We start from the raw sequence: 23,534 nt of genomic DNA, 5'->3' as shown, positions 1-23,534 counted from the left end.
GTGACAGATGGTAGTTACGCTTGTGGTGACCACAGTATAATGTATAGAGAAGTTGAGTGACTATGTTGTACACCTGAAACTAATATAACATTGTGTGTCAACTATACTCCAGTAAGAGAATTCTTAAAAAGAGAAAAATGCAAGAATTTAAATAGTTACCACTTGCTTATTCAATTGTGTCTCCTTGGGACCTCTCCTGAACTTGAGAGAGATGAGGTAGGGAAGGGGAGTTTCTCAGCTTCAGCACTACTGACACTTTGGATCAGACAATTCCTTGCTTTGGGAGACTGTCTTGAACATTGTAGGATGTACAGCAGCATCCCTGTCCTCTATCTACTACTTGCCTTTAGCATTCTTCCCTCACTTGTGGCAACCAAAAATGTCTCCAGACACAGCCAAGCATTGCCTGGGACAAAAAATTGCCCCAGCCAAGGACCACTGGTTGTAAGGGTTTAGTGTGTGACTCTGGAGTTAGATTGCCTTAAACCTAGGTGCCCCTGTCTAGGGGCTGTGACCTTGGGCACTTGACTTAAACTCTGAATTTCCATATGTGTGGAAAGAGATAAGGGCACCTATGGCATAGCACTGTAGTAAGAGACAAGTGAATTAACAAATTAAAAGTTCTTAGAATTGTGCTTGGTGCACAGTCAACACTGATAGAAACTATTATTCGTATAATAATGTCCTCCAGATGAATCTCCATTTTGCAGATTTACTTCTTTATAAAGACAAGAATAATCATAAAAAACAGGGCCAGAGAGTTGCCATTCTAGGGTCTATAGCTGGTCAATGTCAGTCTGGTGAAGGGTATATTCCAGCTTAGAGTCAAGCTTGATTTGGCTATGGACAACCTTCCCTTTGCCCCTCAGCATTTTCCTTTAAAGAAGAACATCACTTATGCCACAGGGTTGTATTATAAGGATTAAAACCATTCAGTATAAGACCACAAAAACAAAAAACTCCCACCTGCCCCTGCCTGCTTACCCACCTTCCCATCCTTGTCTTTCTTCCTTTTTCCTTTCTTTCCTTTTTCTTTCCATGTCTGAATATCAAAAGCTTTGTTTTTATTGGTTCTTATTCTTAAAGAGGAGTGATTCTCAAACCACTTGAGAGCTGGTTTAAATACAAGTACCTGGGTCCACTTTCAGAGTTTCTGACTCAGCAGGTCTGGGGGTGGCACCTAAGAATTTGCATTTCTAATACATTTCCAGGTGATCCTTATCCTGATGCTCCTGACTGAGGACCACTCCGTAAGAACTAAAGTCATAGTATTTACATAGTAGAACAGTGGTTCTGAATCTTAAGCATGCATTAAAATCCTCTAGACAGTTTTTAGAGACACATTGCTGGGTCCCCATCCCTGAGTTTATAAGACTACACATCAACAGAACCAATGCTTTAGAAAGGCTCTCAACTTGAGCTACACATTAGAATCACCTGGGGAGTTTCAAAAATAAGTCCTAAGGCCCAAGTTCCAACCCAGCCCAATGAAATCAGAATCTCTCTGTAGTTCATGAGGCTTCTCAGGTGATACCAATATGCAGCCAAGGTTGAGACATTGTTTGAAAGCAGATACAGAGATTTACAAAATCTGGGAGAGGGAGGAGGGAATTTGAGGATTTCATACTCAATATAATGGATGCTAAACAGAAAAAGCAATTCAGAGCTTTGGGTATTGATGTGATGAGCATATATTTGGTCCTATCTACCTTGGATCAGTGACATAAAGAATCACAGGTTTTGGGCGTTATAAGAGACTTTGCAGTGTTCAGGTAGGAAACTTGGAAAATTCATGGCAATCTGAGGCTAAAGGCAGAAATAGCTTTATAAGTGATCAGATAAAAGGATCATTTAGGACATTTTTAAAAACAATAAAAAAGTTTTTTAAGGCATTCTTAGACTTTGATAGTTAGATAGTCTTGGTTTTCTATATTCTTTCTCCTGATCCCTGTTGAAAGACATAGAGGGACTTGACTCTAAATAACAACCCTGACTGTTTAGTGATTAGGCCCATTATCCTCAAATGGAAAAATTATGTCTTTAATTCTTCTAAAAGATTTCTGGAAATGCCTTGCTCCTCTCTATTCCAGCATTACGTGGACTAGTTGATCAGAGATAAGTATACCTGAGTGTTCCTCAATCATACAGCCATCGAAACCAGGAGCTTGGGTGAGGAGGACTAAGGAAGCAGTATAATACTGGAATGAATATAGAGCAGCCTGAGACTAGGACTACTACTAGGCATGTCATTAGACCATGCCACTGGGGCTTTGAGATCAGAGAAGAGCTTCGAGCCTTAATGGAGACTAGGGTTACTGGGTGAAGACAAAGACGGTGGTTTGGAACTATGTCTGACCCTGATGGACCTATTAGTGGGTAGCTGTGATCAGATGGTACTGTGTTGGTGGTGCCCACTCCCAAGAACTTACCCCGTATCTTTCTGGACACAAGACATTGTTCTAGTGAGAATGATAAAAGGCTCTCTCCTCACCCATAATTGTAGCACTTTAATTAGTCTCTTTAAAAGTAACCTACCCTGTTTTCAGATGTTACCATCTCTTAAGCAATGTGAGAAAAGCCTGTCTAAAACATAAAACCAGTCAATATCACATTCAAAATTCTTCCCCACCTCCATCCCCACCAGGTCTCAGAATGGACCTCCAGATCATTCAGGTCTCTCCTATGCCATTTTGGGTTTCCTGGAATTGGGAATTCCTGTAACTTGCCACAACTTCTTTCCCCCCCCTCATTTCTTGGGCATTAATCCCATTACACCTCCATTTGACCATGAATGACCTTACCAGACTCCTCAGGTTTTCTGAGCAGGTTCTTCTGCAATTTGGCTGTCCACTCCCTTCTCCCCCACTCCTGGCACCACTCTGATAAATCCATGTCTCTGATGGTTAATGTGAGAAGGCTTGGGTTTTGTGTATCTAATTCAACTGCATTTCTTGCTAAAGCTATATGGGCTTTTTGAACTTCTTGCAGCAGGAGAGTGGTAAGGAGTCAAATAATAAACGTATCAATGAGAATTCTTCTCATGTCCTAAAAGCAGGGGGTGGGGAACAAGAAGTAAAGTTAGTTGTGCTCATTAGTGATAAATCTTGAAGGCAGGATGATTTTCCTATTTGAAAGTTAGAGAGCAAGAGTCAACTTAGTTTCTAGTTCCTGCTTCCCACAGGAACAAGGACATATAGAGAAGGCCCAAAGCAAACATTCTCAGATCATGTTTCTAGCAAGTATTAAGGGACTTCAGGTCCTACTTTAATTTAAAGTGAAGATTTTGATAAGTGTTTTCCCAAAAGGACCAATTTTGAATTCCATGATTATTGTAGTAAAATTAGTCAGACATCATGAAAAAGTAAAATAATAATTGCAACATGTGGTTTTAAAGGGTTGAAGGGGTTTGGTTATGCAGTGGTTTTCAAACAGGGTTCCTCAGAGCCCTGATGTTACAAGAGGTGCCTCAGGGTGGGGAGATATGATAGAAGACAGGTCGGGGGTAGCATTCTATTGCTTTGTATCCCCACCATTTCAACAGAGCCACTCTGCTTTGTGTTCACCTGTGGGACAACTTAAACAGACTTACATACTTTTTATGGCTTTATGATGCCGATTGATAAATTTATTTAAGATTAGATTACTGGCGGCCATTTATATGACAGGCATATCCCTGAGCAGTAGGACTGGCATTTCTTCATGGCTAGTAAAGGCTGGTCTGGCCTGACGGAGATGCCCCCTCCGAAAGAGATGAATGTGGTACAGGGAGGGAGGAAGAGGGATCCTCAGCCAGCTTCAAAAAATGAGCCAAGTGAGTCGGGTTTAGTTTTCTGATACTTTATCCTAATATTGGCCACAAGAACTCATATTTCACAAACATTTTAATTAATTTACAATTAGCCACATTTAACACCATCTCTATGTTTTTATAAATACAAAGACCCATGCCCCAGGGAGGATAAATGACATGCCCAGGGTCACAAGTTTAGAGATGAGATGAAGCTTCTCTAATTCCTCATCCAGGGTTCTTTCCTCTACAATACTGATTAAAACCAACTTCAGAAGCTGATGAGTTCTTGTTTCCAACATACTTTTACATAGAAACTCTGTACACAAAATGTGAAATGGTCGAAATGCTTTAGATGAAGCTGAGTTGGGGAGGAGGCTTTTGATCTTACCTACTTTATCCCCATCATTTTCTCTCTCTGCCTTCAGCAGCAATCCTGGGGCTCCCATGGATCACGATTGGAAAATGACTATTCTGGGTATGGTATTAACAGCTGGAGTGCAAAGGCCTGTAGATCTTCTTCCTTTCATACCTATTGCTTATGTAAGTAATACTGGCAGGACTGAATGTGCTAGACTTTCTACCTTAAGACCTTGCAAGGCAAAATATTAAAAATAGACGTTTTGCTTTTAATTTGTGGTATTAAGTCCAATGAAAATGGTATGACATTTACTAGTAGCTTAATGGCCTATTAGGTGGACATTTTATTGCTTGCATAATTTTGAATTATATCCCACGTACTTTAAGTCCACATGGAATCCTCATTTACAACATTGTCACACTTGTCCAAACATTCCTCTATAGAAAAAGCATAAAATCTAAATATTATGTGAAATAAAAACATGATTAAATCTCTGTTCCATAATTAATTGAAAGATGATCCTGTGTAATGTCACTATGATTTGTATGGAAATACTTAACCCACAATTACTCTATCAGGTTAAGCTAAAAGACGTCTGTTCTCCCAATATTCTCCCTTTCCCTCCCTCTAACCCACTGGAATAATGCTCTTCTGCTGCTTGGCACACTCAGTTTTTTAAAGCACTTTAAAATATATCTTTTAATATAACATTAATGGCAGGTAAAACATGCATTATTATTCCTTTGTAACAAATAAAAAAACCTGATGCTTATAGAAGTGAAATGAATTGCTAAGGTCACATAGAACAATACATTAAAAACTGAAAATAAGAATTCTTGTCTCAATTTCTAGTCCTTTTATCTCTTCTGTTCTATCAAGTTATCAGTCAGAGACCCAAGTTAGGGACCACCTTCTGGAGCATCTTCTCTCATGCTTTTTTACTGCACCACGGGGGATGGTGCTGTATCTCACTGCCTAGGGAGGCAGGGCTAGGGCACCAAACTGCCTTTACAAACACAGCCCTGTGAGGAACAGGTGCTGAGCAAGCAAGAAGGTGACCACGTTGGCACTGCTCAGCTGTCTGGAAGTCTAAACAATATTTTGTTTCAAGTCACATGTGGGCTAAGCGGGAGGTGGGGGTGAGGGGAAGACAAGGGCAAGTCTCCTTAAGTCTATGTCTTCAAGACACAAGTTTCAAAGCAACATTTGAGCCCTGAAAAATCCATGTCCTCTGGCATAATTCTGAATCTCAAAAAAGGGTGAAAAATTTCTACTTCATGGATACTAAGGCTGTTTGTCCTTTTAAATGCCAATCAGTCAACCTAATGAATGCTTACTTTTAACAGGTATTTATTGAGTAACTACACTGTGCTCAGAGCAGTCTTCAAAAAGAGATCAGAAAAAATGTAAAAGCAGACAGTTTTATGACTATAGAATCCATGTAGACTAACAACACTTTATCTCAGAGCAACTTTATCCTAAGAGAACACCCGTAAAAGATGAATGCTACCACTGGAACTAGATTCATCAGGCTGCATGCCTCCCCTTACCCCATTTACATACAAAATAAGTAGAATGAGGTGGGGGAGGGATTTGAAAAATGGAAATGGGATAAGTGGGAACAGAATTTAATAACTGGTTAGAATATAACTTTTAATGCCTTATCGATAAAACATGTTTTTGTGTGTGCGTGTGTGTGTGTGTGTGTGTGTAGTGTAAAATATTGATTCCCTCTCTCAAAGTAAGTAAAATTATTTTGAGGACATTGACAGTACACACACACGCATGCGCAGCCTGTGAAATAGAGAGTATAGCCAGCATAACCAGTGCTTCACACTGGTAACCATGGCAGGAACTGAGTGATATGGGAAGCAGTGAGGGACCCTGGAGCCTAGCTTGCACGTCTGGGGCACATGGGCCACTCACTGGTGACAGCAAGCACCCTCACTTCCTCAGCTCTTACAGTTAAACAATTGAACAGTTTAAACCGCTTAAACAGCTGTACTTTTATTATTTTTTCAACGGTTAGGAAAGAGCTGGGGAATCTTTGGGGGAAACCTTGCCGTGTTTTAAATACATTCTTACTTTCATCTCTAGTATTTTTGTCAGTCTTCTGATGTGATACCCGTTCTTCCTGAGGTATTATTTTTTAGAATTCTCTAACATGGGCTTTAAGGTAAACCAGACTCAATTGTTTTTTTTTTTTTTTTCTCACCTCAGGCTTGTCATCCTTTACAGCAAAATCACTTCCCTGTTTGTGATGAGTGTTATTCACTAATAGAAGTACTACCGCATGCTGATGTTGGATAACAGGATTGAAATAACCCAAGACAAAATGAGGAATGGTAAGCAACTACGGGGAGGAGGAAGATCTGCTTGCACTGCATTGAAGGACATTTTCACAAAAGTCAGACGATGCATCGGTTCACTTATTCCACAGGAGGGAAAAGTCACCACATCTATTATTCTTCACACTCATAACTTGTACCATGTTTCTAGGCCATAATGAGAAGAAATAAAATAAATCAAATTATCATTGATAGGTTTAACAATGACTGTTTGGCTCCAAAAGAATTTTTAAAAAGTGGCTCTTTTTTTTTTTTTTTTTTGGAGAAAGTTTTTACTCTATCAACCTTTGAGAAAATGGGTAATACCAGAGTCTCATTAGAATGATCATAGCCTATTTTTTTGTTTCATTTAGCTTTGTTTCTTCAAGGTAGGCTTTCCTGACCTAATTCACCTTGATGATTTTAATGTATTCTCCCAGTATTCTTCTCTTCTGTGTACTTCATTTGCATAGCCTCTGTCTGGGGAAAACAAGTGTTGTTGTTGGTGGTGGTTTAGGAAAACTCAGGAACATTATTGTATACTTCAAATAAAGAACATCCTCTTTCCTCACTGGAAATCTGCTAAGCATGCGTGGCACTCTCACCTGTTTAGAAAACATACTGGGGAGGGGTGTCTGGGTGGCTCAGTTGGTTAAGAGTCCACCTTTGGCTCAGGTCATGATCTCAGGATTCGTGGGTTCGAGCCCCGCATCTGTGCTGAGCGCTCAGAGACTGGAGCCTGCTTCCCTCTCTCTCTCTGCTCTTCCCCTGCTTGTGTTCTATTTGATAAATAAATAAATAAATAAATAAATAAATAATACTAAAAAAAAAGGAAAGAAAACATACTGGGGATGTTTTAACAAAATGCAGAATGAATAGTTACAGCTAGAGGTGAACACAAGAAAAAGTCAGATGCTATCTGAGGGATACAGTGTAAAATCTGGGGTAGGGGCAGTGGACCCAAGATTCAAAGATCAAGTCCATGCCTGGTCAGGCACATGCAGCATTGTTGTGAGCCATACCTGGGGCCTTGTGCTGGGTCACGTTGAGGCTAAGGTGAAGCCTGTGGTCCACCAGGCTGCTGCTGTTTTGTTGTGATGAAAGTGTTTAATAGCCTCATTTAATGGTTTAGCATGTCTAGAGAAACAGGAAGAAGTTGAGAAATAGAGAAACAGGAATGTGGAATTTGGGAGACATGAAGCAAATCACAGGAAGGGTAGAGTTACAGTAACCAGCTTGGAAGCCCCCAGTGGGCAAGTAGCTGTAAAGACATAAGTTGTCTGAGGACAGTGGTAAAGATTCAACAACTTTGAAACAAATAATTATTGAATATCCACTGCTGTGAAGAAATAGGTTGTAGGAAAAAAAAGAGGTAAGGAGGCAAGATGGCGGCTTAGGAGGACGCTGGGCTCACTGCACGTCCTGCTGATCACTTAGATTCCATCTACACCTGCCTAAATAACCCAGAAAACCGCCAGAGGATTAGCAGAACGGAGTCGCCGGAGCCAAACGCAGACGAGAGGCCCACGGAAGAGGGTAGGAAGGGCGGCGAGGCGGTGCGCGCTCCACGGACTGGCGGGAGGGAGCCGGGGCGGAGGGGCGGCTCGCCGGCCAAGCAGAGCCCCCGAGTCGGGCTTGCAAAAGCGGAGGGGCCGGGCGGACTGTGTTCCGACAGCAAGCGCGACTTAGCGTCTGGGAGGTCATAAGTTAACAGCTCTGCTCGGAAAGCGGGAAGGCTGGAGGACAAAGGGAGGGAGAGCTGCTGAGCCCCCTGACAACAGAGCTCAGTTTGGTGGGGAACAAAGGCGCTCGCCAGCGCCATCTCCCCTGCCCATCCCCCAGCCAAAATCCCAAAGAGAACCCGTTCCTGCCAGGGAACTTGCTCGCTCTGCGCAAACACCCAACTCTGCGCTTCTGCGGAGCCAAACCTCCGGCAGCAGATCTGACTCCCTCCCGCTGCCACAGGGCCCCTCCTGAAGTGGATCACCTAAGGAGAAGCGATCTAAGCCTGCCCCTCCTGCCCCCGTGCACCTTGCCTACCCACCCCAGCTAATACGCCAGATCCCCAGCATCACAAGCCTGGCAGGGTGCAAGTAGCCCAGACGAGCCACACCACCCCACAGTGAATCCCACCCCTAGGAGAGGGGAAGAGAAGGCACACACCAGTCTGAGTGTGGCCCCAGCGGTGGGCTGGGGGCAGACATCAGGTCTGACTGCGGCCCCGCCCACCAACTCCAGTTATACACCACAGCACAGGGGAAGTGCCCTGCAGGTCCTCACCACGCCAGGGACTATCCAAAATGACCAAGCGGAAGAATTCCCCTCAGAAGAATCTCCAGGAAATAACAACAGCTAATGAGCTGATCAAAAAGGACTTAAATAATATAACAGAAAGTGAATTTAGAATAATAGTCATAAAATTAATCGCTGGGCTTGAAAACAGTATACAGGACAGCAGAGAATCTCTTGCTACAGAGATCAAGGGACTAAGGAACAGTCACGAGGAGCTGAAAAACGCTTTAAACGAAATGCATAACAAAATGGAAACCACCACAGCTTGGCTTGAAGAGGCAGAGGAGAGAATAGGTGAACTAGAAGATAAAGTTATGGAAAAAGAGGAAGCTGAGAAAAAGAGAGATAAAAAAATCCAGGAGTATGAGGGGAAAATTAGAGAACTAAGTGATACACTAAAAAGAAATAATATACGCATAATTGGTATCCCAGAGGAGGAAGAGAGAGGGAAAGGTGCTGAAGGGGTACTTGAAGAAATCATAGCTGAGAACTTCCCTGAACTGGGGAAGGAAAAAGGCATTGAAATCCAAGAGGCACAGAGAACTCCCTTCAGACGTAACTTGAATCGATCTTCTGCACGACATATCATAGTGAAACTGGCAAAATACAAGGATAAAGAGAAAATTCTGAAAGCAGCAAGGGGTAAACGTGCCCTCACATATAAAGGGAGACCTATAAGACTCGTGACTGATCTCTCTTTTGAAACTTGGCAGGCCAGAAAGAATTGGCACGAGATTTTCAGGGTGCTAGACAGAAAAAATATGCAGCCAAGAATCCTTTATCCAGCAAGTCTGTCATTTAGAATAGAAGGAGAGATAAAGGTCTTCCCAAACAAAAAAAAACTGAAGGAATTTGTCACCACTAAACCAGCCCTACAAGAGATCCTAAGGGGGACCCTGTGAGACAAAGTCCCAGAGACATCACTACAAGCATAAAACATACAGACATCACAATGACTCTAAACCCATATCTTTCTATAATAACACTGAATGTAAATGGATTAAATGCGCCAACCAAAAGACATAGGGTATCAGAATGGATAAAAAAACAAGACCCATCTATTTGCTGTCTACAAGAGACTCATTTTAGACCTGAGGACACCTTTAGATTGAGAGTGAGGGGATGGAGAACTATTTATCATGCGACTGGAAGCCAAAAGAAAGCTGGAGTAGCCATACTTATATCAGACAAACTAGACTTTAAATTAAAGGCTGTAACAAGAGATGAAGGAGGACATTATATAATAGTTACAGGGTCTATCCATCAGGAAGAGCTAACAATTATAAATGTCTATGCGCCGAATACCGGAGCCCCCAAATATATAAAACAATTCCTCATAAACATAAGCAACCTTATTGATAAGAATGTGGTAATTGCAGGGGACTTTAACACCCCACTTACAGAAATGGATAGATCATCTAGACACACGGTCAATAAAGAAACAAGGGCCCTGAATGAGACATTGGATCAGATGGACTTGACAGATATATTTAGAACTCTGCATCCCAAAGCAACAGAATATACTTTCTTCTCGAGTGCACATGGAACATTCTCCAAGATAGATCATATACTGGGTCACAAAACAGCCCTTCATCAGTTTACAAGAATTGAAATTATACCATGCTTACTTTCAGACCACAATGCTATGAAGCTTGAAATCAACCACAGAAAAAAGTCTGGAGAACCTCCAAAAGCATGGAGGTTAAAGAACACCCTACTAACGAATGAGTGGGTCAACCAGGCAATTAGAGAAGAAATTAAAAAATATATGGAAACAAACGAAAATGAAAATACAACAATCCAAACGCTTTGGGACGCAGCAAAGGCAGTCCTGAGAGGAAAATACATTGCAATCCAGGCCTATCTCAAGAAACAAGAAAAATCCCAAATACAAAATCTAACAGCACACCTAAAGGAACTAGAAGCAGAACAGCAAAGGCAGCCTAAGCCCAGCAGAAGAAGAGAAATAATAAAGATCAGAGCAGAAATAAACAATATAGAATCTAAAAAAACTGTAGAGCAGATCAACGAAACCAAGAGTTGGTTTTTTGAAAAAATAAACAAAATTGACAAACCTCTAGCCAGGCTTCTCAAAAAGAAAAGGGAGATGACCCAAATAGATAAAATCATGAATGAAAATGGAATTATTACAACCAATCCCTCAGAGATACAAATTATCAGGGAATACTATGAAAACTTATATGCCAACAAATTGGACAACCTGGAAGAAATGGACAAATTCCTGAACACCCACACTCTTCCAAAACTCAATCAGGAGGAAATAGAAAGCTTGAACAGATCCATAACCAGCGAAGAAATTGAATCGGTTATCAAAAATCTCCCAACAAATAAGAGTCCAGGACCAGATGGCTTCCCAGGGGAGTTCTACCAGACGTTTAAAGCAGAGATAATACCTATCCTTCTCAAGCTATTCCAAGAAATAGAAAGGGAAGGAAAACTTCCAGACTCATTCTATGAAGCCAGTATTACTTTGATTCCTAAACCAGACAGAGACCCAGTAAAAAAAGAGAACTACAGGCCAATATCCCTGATGAATATGGATGCAAAAATTCTCAATAAGATACTAGCAAATCGAATTCAACGGCATATAAAAAGAATTATTCACCATGATCAAGTGGGATTCATTCCTGGGATGCAGGGCTGGTTCAACATTTGCAAATCAATCAACGTGATACATCACATTAACAGAAAAAAAGAGAAGAACCATATGATCCTGTCAATCGATGCAGAAAAGGCCTTTGACAAAATCCAGCACCCTTTCTTAATAAACACCCTTGAGAAAGTCGGGATAGAAGGAACATACTTAAAGATCATAAAAGCCATTTATGAAAAGCCCACAGCTAACATCATCCTCAACGGGGAAAAGCTGAGAGCTTTTTCCCTGAGATCAGGAACACGACAAGGATGCCCACTCTCACCGCTGCTGTTTAACATAGTGCTGGAAGTTCTAGCATCAGCAATCAGACAACAAAAGGAAATCAAAGGCATCAAAATTGGCAAAGATGAAGTCAAGCTTTCGCTTTTTGCAGATGACATGATATTATACATGGAAAATCCGATAGACTCCACCAAAAGTCTGCTAGAACTGATACATGAATTCAGCAAAGTTGCAGGATACAAAATCAATGTACAGAAATCAGTTGCATTCTTATACACTAACAATGAAGCAACAGAAAGACAAATACAGAAACTGATCCCATTCACAATTGCACCAAGAAGCATAAAATACCTAGGAATAAATCTAACCAAAGATGTAAAGGATCTATATGCTGAAAACTATAGAAAGCTTATGAAGGAAATTGAAGAAGATTTAAAGAAATGGAAAGACATTCCCTGCTCATGGATTGGAAAAATAAATATTGTCAAAATGTCAATACTACCCAAAGCCATCTACACATTCAATGCAATCCCAATCAAAATTGCACCAGCATTCTTCTCGAAACTAGAACAAGCAATCCTAAAATTCACATGGAACCACAAAAGGCCCCGAACAGCCAAAGGAATTTTGACGAAGAAGACCAAAGCAGGAGGCATCACAATCCCAGACTTTAGCCTCTACTACAAAGCTGTCATCATCAAGACAGCATGGTATTGGCACCAAAACAGACACATGGACCAATGGAATAGAATAGAAACCCCAGAACTAGACCCACAAACGTATGGCCAACTCATCTTTGACAAAGCAGGAAAGAACATCCAATGGAAAAAAGACAGCCTCTTTAACAAATGGTGCTGGGAGAACTGGACAGCAACATGCAGAAGGTTGAAACTAGACCACTTTCTCACACCATTCACAAAAATAAACTCAAAATGGATAAAGGACCTAAATGTGAGACAGGAAACCATCAAAACCTTAGAGGAGAAAGCAGGAAAAGACCTCTCTGACCTCAGCCATAGCAATCTCTTACTCGACACATCCCCAAAGGCAAGGGAATTAAAAGCAAAAGTGAATTACTGGGACCTTATGAAGATAAAAAGCTTCTGCACAGCAAGGGAAACAACCAACAAAACTAAAAGGCAACCAACGGAATGGGAAAAGATATTCGCAAATGACATACCGGACAAAGGGCTAGTATCCAAAATCTATAAAGACCTCACCAAACTCCACACCCAAAAAACAAATAACCCCGTGAAGAAATGGGCAGAAAACATGAATAGACACTTCTCTAAAGAAGACATCCGGATGGCCAACAGGCACATGAAAAGATGTTCAGCGTCGCTCCTTATCAGGGAAATACAAATCAAAACCACACTCAGGTATCACCTCACGCCAGTCAGAGTGGCCAAAATGAACAAATCAGGAGACTATAGATGCTGGAGAGGATGTGGAGAAACGGGAAGCCTCTTGCACTGTTGGTGGGAATGCAAATTGGTGCAGCCGCTATGGAAAGCAGTGTGGAGGTTCCTCAGAAAATTAAAAATAGACCTACCCTATGACCCAGCAATAGCACTGCTAGGAATTTATCCAAGGGATACAGGAGTACGGATGCATAGGGCCACTTGTACCCCAATGTTCATAGCAGCACTCTCAACAATAGCCAAATTATGGAAAGAGCCTAAATGTCCATCAACTGATGAATGGATAAAGAAATTGTGGTTTATATACACAATGGAATATTACGTGGCAATGAGAAAAAATGAAATATGGCCTTTTGTAGCAACGTGGATGGAACTGGAGAGTGTGATGCTAAGTGAAATAAGCCATACAGAGAAAGACAGATACCATATGGTTTCACTTTTATGTGGATCCTGAGAAAGTTAACAGAAACACATGGGGGAGGGGAAGGAAAAAAAAAAAGAGGTTAGAATGGGAGAGAGCCAAAGCATAAGAGACTGTTAAAAACTGAGAACAAACTGAGGGTTGATGGGGGGTGGGAGGGAGGAGAGGGTGGGTGATGGGTATTGAGGAGGGCACCTGTTGGGATGAGCACTGGGTGTTGTATGGAAACCAATTTGTCAATAAATTTCATAAAAAAAAAATAAAAAAAAATAAATTGAAAAAAAAGAAAAGAAAAAAAGGATGTATAGATTAAAAAAAAAAAAAAGAAATAGGTTGTAGGGGCACCTGGGTGGTTCAGTTGGTGAAGCGTCCACCTTTGGCTCAGGTCATATCTTGAGGTTCATGGGTTCGAGCCCTGGATCGGGCTCTGACAGCTCAGAGCCTGGAGCCTGCTTCAGATTCTGTGTCTTCCTCTCTCTCTGCCCCTCCCCCACTCACACTCTGTCTCAAAAATAAATAAACATTAAAAAAAATAGCTTGTAGATCCTGACATAGTCTCAAAGACTAAGAAGTAGAAGGTCAAGAACAATAATAAGGCACTCAAAAGGAAAGACGGTTGGAGCCTGAGATGTAGAATGTTGAGGGCCAGAGAGAGATTCTTCTAGTGACTAAATGAAATACTAATCTGGTAGAAGTTTTCAAATATGTGACTTTCTTTTAATCTGGCAAAACAGTCCTCCTTAGAAATTGTTACTCAATCTTTTTTTTTTTTTTTAATTTTTTTTTCAACGTTTATTTATTTTTGGGACAGAGAGAGACAGAGCATGAACGGGGGAAGGGCAGAGAGAGAGGGAGACACAGAATCGGAAACAGGCTCCAGGCTCTGAGCCATCAGGCCAGAGCCCGACGCGGGGCTCGAACTCCCGGACCGCGAGATCGTGACCTGGCTGAAGTCGGACGCTTAACCGACTGCGCCACCCAGGCGCCCCAATTACTCAATCTTTTGATATAACCCAGAGAGTTCTCAACCAGTTATCTTTACCTTCTTTCAAAGGCACAAATTAATGACACTGTCACAAGGTTCCTACAGGTTTCGCCTCAACTGTTCTCAACCTTGTTCATTTTTCTTATCTCAAGGCTACATTCAGACGGAATCACTGATTTCACATGAAATGCCAAAAATGCACTATGAAAAATTTGGTGGTGTTTTGCTAAAGGTAATCCGCTATTTACTCTGATGCTCAGTGCACATGGGTGTTGTCACTATGAGAGAAGCTGGAATGGTAATAGTGAACGTTTTCCTGGACGGGAGAATCTGGAAACTCCAGTAGTCTGTCAAATCAAGCAGAGCCAGGGCATATTTTTATGATTCTGTGGGAGTTGTGCAATGCATCTGTTCATGGAGGATCGAAGCAAGCACCCTTCACTCCCCCAATATTTCAACTGAGATCGTTTTATTTCCCTGATAATTCCTTGCTTTGAGACAATCAGGTGTGATATGTATCCTCATTATGATTTTATGAAGCAGTAAATGCCACCACCCCCATCTACCAAGAGGCAGCGTCCACCGAAGGGTGAGACTTAGAACCAAACTGTGTTTTTGAAACACCACAGGAAATATATCACTGGTACGTTCGGCTCCTGTTGCAGATTCTGTCATGCCTGAAGTCCTAAAATGTGACACTTTCTGTTGTTTACAGCGCAACAGGAGAAGCAGTGGAGGCACGCCAAAGGGCACTGTCTTCATTTTTAAGAGTGTTTGGTTGGGAAGCTTTTCCTCTGCCAGGGGCTTTGCTAGGGCACAGCTAAGACTCTCCAAGGCTGTGAATGAAAGCCCTGCAGAAGACAAAGAGTGGAAATGAGGGCAAGGAGGGTCGTGAGGGCTGGCCTCGTTCAAGCCTCAGACTGACCCACAGGATCAAGAGGCCTAAGACCGGAGGCAGGGAACAGTATAAAAACTAAAGTTTTGAGCAAATGAGACATACTTGTTAGTTGGCTATTTTACAGAATCTTGGCTGAGCAAGGCTGTGTACAATCATTGTTATTGTTACATTTGATAATTAGTGTCATCTTTAGCTTACTGATATATGTGATTAATGTAGTCTATGCCTACCTGGAAATGAAGCCTAGCATTTAAAAAAAAAAACATTAGAATATTTGGGGGTTTCGGTAGAAAAAAGGTTTTTGTTTGATTCTGTCTAGTAGCGATGCGATCAGGCCAAATCAAGTCTCTACAAAGTTAGCAGTTAGATAACAGAGGCTCACTGTTGCATACTGGATGATTCTCTTTAGTGGTTTGGAGCTTGGGATTAGGATCCATAATACGTCGATTCAAATCCTGGCTTTTCTACTTCCCTGCTGTGTGACTTTGGGTAAGTTACTTAACCTCTCTATTTTGTTTCCCTATGTATAAACTGAAAATAACAATAATACTCGAGGTATATTGTTTTTGTTTTTTTATAATTAAATAATATAAGGCAGATAAAGCACTTAGCACAATATCTGACACTTAGTAAATGATTTGTAAATGTTATGAATGTTATTAACAATTAATATAAGGTAAACATTATTAGTTTATTTTTAAATTTATTTTAAATTTGTATTTAATTTTGAGAGAGAGAGAGAGAGAGAGAGACAGAGTATGAGCAGGGGAGGGGCAGAGAGAGAGGAAGACATAGAATCTGAAGTAGGCTCCAGGCTCTGAGCTGTCAGCACAGAGTCCAACACGTAGATCAAACTTGTGAACCGTGAGATCACGATCTGAGCCAAAGTTGGATGCTTAACTGACTGAGCCACCCAGGTGTACCAAATATTATTAGTTTATAAGTCAATCAATTTAATAATTAATTCGAGAAAGCATCCTAATTACACAAATACTAAAGTAGGAGACTGCCAAAGCTATTTGTCTGTTAAGGCACTGTCTACAGTGAATCAACCACAGAACTATGTAAATCTCATAAGTAACAACACTTGGTTCTGTCTCATGTACATAGCTCTGTTGTTGTTGTTTCCTAAAACAGTGCTTTTTTTTCAAGTGTTTAGTTAAATTTCAGTTGGTAAACATACAGTGTAATACTGGTTTCAAGTGTAGAATTTAGTGATGCATCACTTACATACAGCACCACTGCTCATCACAAATGCCTTCCTTACTATCCATCCCCCATATAACCCATTCCCCTTCCCGTGACCCTCAGTTTGTTCTCTATAGTTAAAGAGTCTGTTTCCTGGTTTGCCTCTCTTTTCCCCTTCCCCAAGTTCATCTGTTTTGTTTCTTAAGTTCTACATATGAATGAAATCATATGGTATTGTCTTTCTCTGACTGACTTATTTCACTTAGCATAATACACTCTAGTTCCATCCACGTCATTGCAAATGGCAAGATTCCATTCTTTTTGATGGCTGAGTAAAATTCCATTGTGTGTGTGTGTGTGTGTATATATATATATACACACACACACACACACACACACACACACACCACATCTTCTTTAGCCATTCATCAGGCAAGAGACATTTGGGCTCTCTTGATAATTTGGCTATTGTTGATAGTGTTGCTATAAATATTGGGATGCATGTACCCCTTTGAATCTGTATTTATGTATACTTTGGGTGAATACCTAGTAGTGCAATTGCTGGATTGCAGGGTAGTTCTATTTTTAACTTTTTGAGGAACTTCCATACTGTTCTCCATGTGGCTGCACCAGTTTGCATTCCCACCAATGGTGTAAGAGGGTTCCCCTTTCTCCGCAACCTCACCAACACCTGTTGTTTCTTGTGTTGTTAATTTTAGCCATTCTGACAGGGGGATGTGATCTCATTGTAGTTTTGATTTGTATTTCCCTGATGATGAGTGATGTTGAGCATCTTTTCATGTATCTCAAAACAGTGTTCTTTTTAATTTCTTGAACTCTAACTTTCTTTTTTTTTTCCTTTTTTTTGATTTAACTTTATTTTTTATTTTTTAAAATTTATATCCAAATTAGTTAGTATATAGTGAAGCAATGATTTCAGTAGATTCCTTAATGCCCCTTACCCATTTGGCCCATCCCCCCTCCCACAACCCCTCCAGCAACCCTCAGTTTGTTCTCCATATTTATGAGTCTCTTCTGTTTTGTCCCCTCCCTGTTTTTGTATTATTTTGTTTCCCTTCCCTTATGTTCATCTGTTTTGTCTCTTAAAGTCCTCATATGAGTGAAGTCATGATTTTTGTCTTTCTCTGATTAATTTCGCTTAGCATAATACCTTCCAGTTCCATCCACGTGGTTGCACATGGCAAGATATCATTCTTTTTGATTGCTGAGTAATACTCTTTTGTATATACATACCACATCTCCTTTATTCAGCCATCCATCGATGAACATTTGGGCTCTTTCCATACTTTGGGCATTGTTGATAGTGCTGCTATAAACATGGGGGTGCATGTGTCCCTTTGAAACAGCACACCTGTGTCCCTTGGATAAATGCCTAGTAGTGCAATTGCTGGGTCATAGGGTAGTTCTATTTTTAATTTTTTGAGGAACCTCCATACTGTTTTCCAGAGTGGCTGCACCAGCTTGCATTCCCACCAACAATGCAAAACAGATCCTCTTTCTCTGCATCCTCGCCAACATCTGTTGTTGCCTGAGTTGTTAATGTTAGCCATTCTGACAGGGGTAAGGTGGTATCTCATTGTGGTTTTGATTTGTATTTCCTTGATGATGAGTGATGTTGAGCATTTTTTCATGTGTCGGTTGGCCATCTGGATGTCTTCTTTGGAGAAGTGTCTATTCATGTCTTTTGCCCATATCTTCACTGGATTACTTGTTTTTTGGGTGTTGAGTTTGATAAGTTCTGTGTAGATTTTGGATACTAACCCTTTGTCTGATATGTCATTTGCAAATATCTCCTATTCTATCGGTTGTCTTTTAGTTTTGCTGATTGTTTCCTTTGCTGTGCAGAAGCTTTTTATTTTGATGAGGTGCCAGTAGTTCATTTTTGCTTTTGTTTCCCTTCCCTCTGGAGACGTTTTGAATAAGAAGTTGCTGAGGTCAAGATCAAAGAGGTTTTTTGCCTGCTTTCTCCTTGAGGATTTTGATGGCTTCCTGTCTTACATTGAGGTCTTTCATCCACTTTGAGTTTATTTTTGTGTATGGTGTAAGAAAGTGGTCCAGGTTCATTCTTCTGCATGTCACTGTCCAGTTTTTCCAGCTCCACTTACTGAAGAGACTGTCTTTATTCCATTGGATATTCTTTCTTGCTTTGTCAAAGATTAGTTGCCTATATGTTTGTGGGTCCATTTCTGGGTTCTCTATTCTGTTCCATTGATCAGAGTGTCTGTTCTTGTGCCAGTACCATACTGTCTTGATGATTACAGCTTTGGAGTATAGCTTGAAGTCTGGGATTGTGATGCCTCCTGCTTTGGTTTTCTTTCTCAAGATTGCTTTGGCTATTCGGGGTCTTTTATGGTTCCATACAAATTTTAGAATTATTTGTTCTAGCTCTGTGAAGAATGCTGGTGTTACTTTGATAGGTATCATGTTGAATATGTAGATTGTTTTGTGTAGTATCGACATTTTAACAATATTTGTTCTTCCTATCCAGGAGCATGGAATCTTTTTCCATTTTTTTGTGTCTTCTTCAATTTCTTTCATCAGCTTTCTATAGTTTTCAGTGTATAGACTTTTGCCCTCTTTGGTTAGATTTATTCCTAGGTATTTTATGGTTTTTGGTGCAGTTGTAAATGGGATCGATTCCTTGATTTCTCTTTCTGTCACGTCATTGTTGGTGTATAGGAATGCAACCTATTTCTGTGCATTGATTTTATATCCTGCAACTGTGCTGAATTCATGAATCAGTTCTAGCATTTTTTTGGTGGAACCTTTTGGGTTTTCCATATAGAGTATCATGTCATCTCCGAAGAGTGAAAGTTTGACCTCCTCCTGGCCGATTTGGATGCTTTTTATTTCTTTGTGTTTTCTGATTGCAGAGGCAAGGACTTCCAATACTATGTTGAATAACAGTGGCGAGAGTGGACATCCTGAACTCTAACTTTCTTGAAGTCAAAGACAACATCTTACATCCCCAATGCTCAGAACTCAGTGTATCATTAAAAAATGTTTCCGGGGGTGCCTGGGTGGCTCAGTTGTTAAGTGTCTGACTTCAGCCAGGTCATGATCTCATGGTTCATGAGTTTGAGGCCTCCATTGGGCTGTGTGCTGACAGCTCAGAGCCTGAAGCCTGCTTTGGATTCTGTGTCTCCCTCTTCCTCTGCCCTCTCTCCATTCATGCTCTGTCTCTCTCAAAAAATGAATAAACATTAAAAAAATGTTTCCAATGCACTGACTATGAGTTGCCATAGTTTTACACTAGGGACTTTGGTCATTATATCTAGTCAATAATCACATGAGTAATGTTGTAGAGCAGCAGGGTTTATATTCTTTTTAGATGGCTATAAAAGTGAAGATCTTTGCTTTGGGAAGACACTCGCACAAATTTATTATTTTGAGAGAGTTTACACTAACACTAGATTCTGAAATTGCAGAAGTTATCAGTCTCTTTACCATCAGGATCCTACACATTTGTCCTTTTTGGCTTCTTACTATTCTTTGCTTTATAGTTTATTATTTCCAGATGACAGGTCTTATCAGCTTGGAACTGGAAACACATTAATTATTCTTTTTAATTTTCAAATACCAGATCCTCAGCACAGTGAGTATCATCATGGCTCCAAATGGCTTTTGGATAAATGCATGATCAAACAAAGGGGTCTGCATGCGTTTTCTAATTCATAATGTGGGCATTTAAAAATCATGGAACCTCATCAACCCAGGCCACACCAAGAACTTCTGTTGTAAGCCCTTTCCTAATTTCTCCTTAGGTGGTCTCATCCAGCTTTTCATAGCTTTGTCTATGAATGCACATATGCACAGAAAGATTTCCCCCATTTTCTTAATTAAAAACAGGGCAGGATGCATGCTAATCACTTGTGTCCTACAATTTAGTAGAGAAGATGTACTTAATCCTCTATGGACAAATCTGCTATTTGGTGGGCCAGATATTCAAGCTGGGTAGGACACTGCAGATTGGGAGTTGTGTGACTTCTCTCTGATATGGTGGCTCACTGCATACTTCTCGTCCTCTTTCTTAGAATCTTCGTCTAGTTCATGGTCTCCTCCGGAGACTAGGAATTCTATCCTAAATCCCATTTGACTAGAACCCTGGATAGAACTTGAAAACTGCCTCCAGAGGCTCAGTATCTCTCTAATCTGTTCTTTCTACTCTTGGAGACCTGGTGTGAATAGACCACGCAATGAAGTTACACTGCTGGTCTCCACTTATCTGTATGGATCCTCAGGGGCCAAGACTTCTTGCTTTTCTTTGCCTTTATCTGCTTGCCAGTTTCACAGTTCAAATATAAACAATCACCTAAATCAGCATCTCCCAAACATTAGTTCATAAAATGCAAGTTCTGGGAGATGCTAATAGATGCCCTTTCATTATTATGTTTGAAAAATAATTTTTCTCTCTCTTGAAGAAACATATTGTGTGGTAGTACATTAAAACATTGTCTTCTTTAGAGAAAAAATGTACTCGTTTAATTTTGTTTAACTTACAATTCTAAGATTTATTTGAATCTGGAACATTTGTAAAATTGAAAATCTTACATTAGGTCCTATGAAATAGTGTTCTATCAAACACCAGTTTGCAAAACGCTGGACTAGGTCATTAGGAATTCAGCTATCTCTAAGGGATGACTCTTTGATCCTCAGGTTAACCACCCATGGGTTCCTTTTCTCTCAACCGCTTCCCATGACTAGCTTCCTGAAAGTCTCGCCAGCGCCTGCTATATGCACATACGTCATAATCCAATGCTTTTGGCATATTAAGACTTCATCTTTCCTAGCTCCAACTGCTCCTCTCCCTGGAAGGTTTTTTTTTCTTTTTTAGGGAGAGGGAAATTTCTTCCCTTCACAGTATTTTCAGCTATTCAGCTTTCTAGGGGCACTTTATATCTGCTACAAGACACTTGTTCATCTTCTAGCTTTAGAAATATTTTCAACATGGCAACTAAAATCACACCCTGAAAATTAGAGTTTAACTATCATCTCTTCATGTCAGATCACAAGTAAAAGGCAGGCCCTTGGGCTACACTTCTGTTATATGACATGTCAGCAAGGCAACTTGTCAGTCATGTACTCCCAATAATGACATTTTATTATCTAACAACTCTGAGTAAATCTATCACAGACGCTCATTTGTACTTCAACCACAACTTTCATCCTGGCACCGTGCAGTGACACTTACCCAATACTTGTTGTAGGCAAATATCCTGCTGAACTATTGGTTTTAAAGGTTGTGTTATAGCCCCTTTCCAGCAAGTGATCTTTTAGAGCAGCAAGGTTGCCTATAGCTGACTTGTTCCTCTGTGCTTTGGAGGTTGTCCCAGTTTATTGCCATTTCTTCTGTTTCGCCTAACAAGAGCCTCTGTGACACGTGCTCTCCACTTGGAAGACAAGAAGGTTCAGATGCAGAGAGTACATCTCACTGAAATCACACAGCAGGAGAGAAGTAGAAAGATGGACAGTAGATTCCTGGATTCTGGACCAGAGTCCATACTGCTCCATATCACAGTGTTTTTGAAGTGGCCCCTAACTGAGTGAATAGTTTAAAGATATTGAAAAATGAGCCATGAGAATATATTCCTACACATCCACGTTAGACATTTATAAGCACTTTAATGGATAACAATCCGAGAAGAAATTGTTCTCATATTCCAGGATAGTAAATTGGGACACACACACAATTATATATATGTATGTATAATCAGACTTCTATTCCCACTAGTGTATCTGACATGTAGCTAGTGGTCAATATATGTTACCTGACTGAATGACTAGATGATTGCTGTTACCTAGTTGACTGAAACTTCATGGTCCCAAACTTCATAACACTCTACTTCTATCTGTACAGCATCTCTATTTTCCTTTCCATTGTCTTCATCAAACAAAAACACATCTCCCTCTGAAAAATGTAAGAGGGGATTGGTTTACAGCAGATGCTGAATATACAGAGCTGACCACTTCAAATGAAGGGAAGGGAGAGGGCTTTCCAGTGATGTTTCTGGGTAGCCCAGTAAATGCAAATGTAGCATACAGTGTAGACTAGAGTAATGCCAGACCTGCAGGCGGACAGAAATCATTAAGGTAAAATTTCATAGTTGGAGATACAGATCATTTGAGGAATCCCAACTCTGGATTTAACTTCTCTCTTTAACAGGTGGAGTGGAGTGAGTCTTTACCATCAGTTATAGGTGGACAGAGGTTTTAGGGGAAAAAAGAGGAAGAGAGGCAAGAAGGCAACTAGGAATTAGGACAAACTGGGAGGAGGATAGTACAAGCAAGGTAACCCCATCGTTTGTTTTCTGTAAGAAGTGAAGGAGAAGAGAAAGAAAGGAAGAAGAGATGAAAGGGCCTGGGGTATCACTGGGTGCAAATGCAACGGTAAAAACAGGAAGTAGCATTGGTTGAGATGACTCTGAGGCAGGCACTGATCTCTGTGACATCACACAGTGTTGTGCGGCCTTTGGTAAATTACTGGACTTGTTTGAATCTGCCTTTTTATTAATAAAAGAGTAAAACAACACTTAACTCTGAAATTTGAGGAATGAATTTGTACATAACAACAACAGTAATAGTTACAAGTAAACATTGTTGTATAGTTGTAGTACAATATTTACTGGGCACTTATTTTGTGCAAGGCCAAGCACTTTACGTGGAGATCTTCATTGACATCTCACAGCCACTTAAGAGAAGGTTCTGTAATTAACCTAATTTACAGATAAATAAAATGAAGTTTGGACAAGTTAAATGTGCCATCCAGGCCACACAGGTGTTAAATAATACAACTGGAACATAAGTTCAGTCTGCTTGGCTCCAAAGTAAACATTCTTAACCATGAGACCGTATTGTATTGCTTTCTCATTAAAGAATCTACAAGGATTGGTTAAGAACAAGGGAATTTGACCTACGAAAGAAAGAAAGAAAGAAA

Source organism: Prionailurus bengalensis, chromosome A3 (assembly GCF_016509475.1).
Source record: "Prionailurus bengalensis isolate Pbe53 chromosome A3, Fcat_Pben_1.1_paternal_pri, whole genome shotgun sequence".
Classification (NCBI taxonomy): Eukaryota; Metazoa; Chordata; class Mammalia; order Carnivora; family Felidae; genus Prionailurus; species Prionailurus bengalensis.
Note: the sequence above shows the minus strand (reverse complement) of the source record.